The following is a 6,000-nucleotide window of genomic DNA, read 5'->3' on the forward strand; positions in this document are numbered from 1 at the left end:
AGAAGGATAATTTGCGGAATGTGGTTTGGTAGCATAAATAGGATGTGATTTTGGTGCAAGAAACTAAGATGACTAGAGATAAAGGGGAAATTCTTTCTTTCTTCAAAATGGAAATTGTTGGTTTGTAGGTAATATTTTCCTTTATAATATGTCATTTAAGGTGAAGTAACTTTTGTTTGAATTTGGAAGTGGTTGGAGAAGGCACTTTGAGAAAGCCCTAGTTTTGAGGGCATAAGACTGAGGGTTTGGTAGTTAGCCTATCCAATTCCCATGGCTAGGTAGATGGGTGTGAAAATATGTTGTTTTAGATCATGATAGAATATTACCATAGCCCATATCGGGCCTTGGGTTAGAAATATTGAGAGTTTCTTTGTAAGTGAAGGGTAATTAGGCCTATTTTGTTGAATCCATAGTGTTGGATCAAATAGTTGGTCCAAAGGAACTAAAAATGAGATTTCAATATGTTGTCATACTCCAATAGTAGTATTTGTAACTATAATTTACTTGTATGGGGTTTGGGAGAAATGGTGAAAATAAGGAATTACCTGATTCATAGCGATACTAAGATCAAGCCTAGATAATGTCTAAGTATGGGGTTTTGAATAAACCTATTAAAGATATGCATTTAGACTATTGGAAAAACCTAATTGAGATATTTGAAGACCTTAGAAAGACTTGGTACAAGCCAATAAATTTGGTAACCCAATATGAACATTTGGAGGGACCCTTGTGGAGAAGGGTAGGTATTTAGTTTAATGGTTTGAATCTATACTTGAAACAAGTCATTTGCTGAATGTTTATTAATTCTTGGGGATCTAGTTTGACTCCTCAACTCATTGGTATCAAATCTAGTAAATCTATTGAGGGGTGTAAAATTAGTTACTTGTGTTGTAGATTGTTATATTGAGAAGATGCCTCGAAAAAAATATATAGAAAGAGATACAAGAGCTGATATAAGCTACTAAAATAATGGATAGAGAGTTGAGGAAACAAAGAGACTAAGATGCAATAAGGTAAAGAGAACTGAGACAAGTAAGCAAGTAAAATGCAACCATCTTGAAAATCTTGGAAGCTTTGGAAAGGATTCCTATGAGGGATGTGCATGAAGAACAAGAAAGTGATGCTTAAGCACTTGAGAATCCTCATGGAGAGGATGGAGGGGACTTAGATCTTGAAGAAAGATGGATGATAAGGTTGTTGAAGATATTTCAATGTGGTAGAAGAAAGACAATAATTGATTTCCATATCTATCATGGCAAGATAGATAGTGAAGAGGTTTTGGGGTTGATAGATTCCCAAGAGAACTATTATAATTATGGAGATATAAGTGAAGTAAAATAAGGTAAAGCTATACAAAACATAGCTAAGAGGGACAACATTGACATGGTGGAGTAGTGTAATGGAAAAGAGGTTTTGTAAGGGTGTAACAAACATGACCAAATGGTGGAGGATGTGCCTCTTCCATCAAATAATACAATCCAAAAATAGAGGATAAGGAATAACTTGAAAGAAAAGGAGATGGGTTTGATGACCTACATAGAGGAATTTCACAAGTTGAGCATAAGAGGTGGATTAGAGCATAAAGATGAAAATGTTGCAAGGTATAGATTAATGGGCTCATATAAAACTTGCAAAATGGGATTACCTTGATTTTTCCTAAGATGCTTAGAGATAGTTTCCAATTGGCTATAAGTGCATAAGATATGGTCAATAGGAAGAAAGAGAGACAAGAAGGTGGTAGAGGAAATGCTAACAGAGGAAGGGGAAGAAAAACCAATAATAAAGGAATAGGACAAGGAAGAAATGACAAGGGTAATGAACCTTTTTTTCTTATCAAAGAGGAGGCTATAGAGTTGGAGGAAGATTTTGTTTAGGTAGAGGAACATGGATGTTTACAGGAAGGGTAGGGAACACATAAATTAAGTGTCAAGAAGTTAGAGCACATAGCTCGGTTCAGATCCTTATGTTTAACTAATTTTAGAGACTAAAGGATAAATGTTGATTTTTATAAGGGGAAAACAAAAAAAGTGAAACCAAAGCTACTAATTTTTAGAGCACAATATAAGAGTCAAGATAAGTTGTGAATGACAAGAATTCATCTAAGTTCCAATGATAGTTTAGTTTCATATGAAATGGTGAACAATTTATATTTGGAATGGTCACCACACAATAGGTCGTATAGAGCATCACATGTAAGTAGTGATGATTTTCTTAAAAGATAGATGACTATGAGGTGACTATCCTGAATTGAATGGCATTTGTACGAATTGATTGGAATCCAGTTCTATATGATTGTGCTCTACTTTAAACAAATGGAAGTTCTAAGCATTGTAAATCTATATCAAGTCATTAGAATGTGACTTCCCAGAAGTATGTACTTATAACTATTTTAAACTATGCCAAACTCTTCATGAAATCTATAACCCAAATGCATCACCATTGTGTTGAATCTTCTAATATACATCTCCATTAAAATATGTTTGCTGGTGTAAACCTGTGAGGAATTGTTGGTCCCAATTTAGTTGTGTGTCAATATTAGGAATGTGACCAATTAATGCTACAAACCTTAGTATTGACATAATTTAACCATATTGCAGGTTGAATTCAATTGGGTTATGAAATAAGTTATTATTAACATGTGTATAAACTGCCAGAGCAATTCTAAATATAGTAGATAATAGCCTTCCATGTTTGATATTGAGGGATAATGTATGCACGTGCTATAACAAAACTAGAGGATCATATTATATGCAGATTGAAATTTCTATTTGTCATTCAAAGCATAGTAAACAATTTATTCTAGGAAGTCTATGCTAAAAACTATAGTGTACAAACAACCATTACTTCATAAATCACTTCAACTCAATCATTACGTTGTACAAACAACCTCATTGAATATGTCACTTGAACAATCTATTTTCCTTCTTACTTTTTGATGATTGTGATCCTCTACAATTCTAGGCATAAGATGATTAGCATACAATGGTACTTGAACAAAGAACACTAATAAATATTGAGGATGTGAATTGATAATACCATTTCATAGATGATTTTGGCATCTCACCCTTTATCACTTGTGCGTCAACTTTATTAGCCCTCTTCTTTGGTGACCTATAAATGAAGAATTAGCACAGTAAAAAATCTAAGATAAGATTAATCCACTAAGATTAACACACATGGGATGAATATTCATAATCAACTATTAACACTTTCCAACATTCCAACTTTATGATAATAATGAGTCAAATTCCAACAAATTGGAATCCTTAGAGAGAACTATATCTATCACTGCCCCATTATCATCAGATCGAGACCTATTTTCCTTCTTACTTTTTGATGATTGTGATCCTCTGCAATTCCAGGCATAAGATGATTAGCATAAAATGGTACTTGAAAAAAGAACACTAATAAATATTGAGGATGTGAATTAATAATACCATTTCGCACATGATTTTGGCATCTCACCCTTTATCACTTGTGCGTCAACTTTATTAGCCCTCTTCTTTGGTGACCTACAAATGAAGAATTAGCATAGTAAAAAATCTAAGATAAGATTTAAAAAATGGGTCCTATTAAAGAATCTAATATAAATTCAAATAATGTATCTAGATTCGAAACAAATAAAAACTAAATCTCATCACTTACACATCATAACAATAGGGTCCACTGTAGTCATGTGATAGTCTTGGGGAAGAGGTTGTAACATTGTATTTGGATCCAATTGATCACTTTTTATCTCTCTCCCTCTCTCCCTATTCAATCTAATGAGTCAACTAGATCTGCTCGACATTTTAATGTCTCAAGTATTGCCTCATGGTCTGAGTCGCGAACTTTCCAAAGAATCTTATTGTTTGGTTTTCCACCATATTTTATCAAGTGGAAATTTGATGCGACAACAAGGTTTGAATAATGAAGAATCTTCCTCTTTGTTTGCCAATCCTCGACTAGCCACAAGTTAGGATTCTTCATAGGATATCATCTAAGCCATGTGCCTATTACAACCACCGCACCGACATGGTACTCTAAAACTTTGCCATCTATAACCGAGTGATCCAATTTTTGTTTGGCTTCAACATAACGACAAATAATAATATGTCCCTTCTTCATTGTCTTCAGGTGAAATAACAGCAAAAACATGGCCTGTAGTGACAAATGTACAAAATACGGTCACTAATTCAGAAAATACTTGGGTAAAAGTTATAAAGCTACATATTGAAATTAAAAAGATATATATATATATATATATATATATATATATATATATATATACAAAATGCGATCATTAATTCAAAAAATACATGGGTAAAAGTTATAAAGTTACATATTGAGATTACAAAGATATATATATATATATATATATATATATATATATATATATATATTACTAGGTTGCACTAGATCTGACAAGTGGTCAAAGTCAATAGACGAATCCATCTCTACCATTTCCAATGCTTATGGGGGATGATAGGTGTCAATTGGATCCAACACCCGTATATCCCATTTGTCCACCCATTCAGTTGATTCACAGTCATCCCAATTTTCCATTGCACATGATGGACAATAGCATGCCATTTTTTGTGTGTGGATACTCCATGAACCTGCATTAGAGCTTCTAAAAGAGTGTAACTCACTAGATCCTGTTAGTGTGCAACAATCCTAATATAGTGCAATGTTAGTATTATCTATCAACCAAAAAAAATCTACGAATTGTAGACTCACCTTCCTTACCTGGACCCATTGTAGCATTACACCATTGGACGATGGATTTTGCATCTATCAATTTTGCTCCATCTTTGTACTTTAGTTCTTCACGAGCCAAGGCTCTTTTAATGCATGCACTTGCACCATCATGCTCTCCATTACCATGACCAGCCTCTATGAAATTCCACATATATTGAATTCTACACAACCTGTGCATCCTGCTCAACCAATAGAACATTCGTGCATTCTTAAATTGAGATGCACAATTGTCTGACCAAATAATGTGCTAACGATATGATATCCCCCTGTTAGTGAAATCTCCATAAAATAGTTGAAAACAACCATGTAAAAACTTCGTAGAATGTGATTGATCATCACTGATGTAAAAATGGTACTCCCTCAAAATCTTCCTATCATCCTCTGTACTTGTAGGTGAATGCATGAATGTTATGTTAACAAATATGGAAACTTGTTGAGATGTATAATACTTTGCTTGCACCTCATTTTGTGGTTATAGTGTGTAGTTCTCTACAAAATCTACAACCAAAACAATGGTATCCAATGGAAGCATATCCTTGCACAACTTGAATTGTAAATCCAACCATCGAGCTCTATGGTTACGCCTTGCATACTCATAAATAATCTTTTCACAAAAAATCTTCATGAACTCATACACTGGAATCTTTTCAATGACTAGATCACATCTTTTAAAGCATATGTCACTATCTTGAATTTTTTGTAATCTACTATTTCATTTCCAATTGCATGCGTACTACCCATATGTTGACAAGTTCATAAAAGTTGCAAAGAACCACAAAATAAGCACGTACCATCCAAACATGATGTCTTGTAAAATTGTTGGCTATCCCCTATTTCACATAAAATGTTGGATATGAATTCCCTTGAAGATCTTGGTGGCTCTTTTATGTCACAATCCTACAAAACAAACTGAGAATGCAAAACTATGCATATATGCCTAAAAACATCAAAATAGTTAGAAAATTCAATATGTATCCTACAACAACAAGTTGTGCATGTGTGATTTAACTTCACATAAAAAGGTTTACCCATCTCAAAAAATGTTTGACTTATTCGAATTTGAGGATACATACCAATAAATTTTGCAAAAAATTGTGTTTGAGTTGAGTCCAAAAAATGTTTCGCATGTGGCTCCCAATTTTGTCTACCAATCATCCTTCTTGCAATATCTATTTGATTTGGAGAAACACACATATTATTTTTCCAAAAATCTTCGATCAATGATTTCAAGGCTTTGCTAATTTCTTTATCCTTTCGTAG

This window comes from Cupressus sempervirens, chromosome 8 (genome assembly GCF_028749045.1).
Source record: "Cupressus sempervirens isolate cs-2001-9-10 chromosome 8, ASM2874904v1, whole genome shotgun sequence".
Lineage (NCBI taxonomy): Eukaryota > Viridiplantae > Streptophyta > Pinopsida > Cupressales > Cupressaceae > Cupressus > Cupressus sempervirens.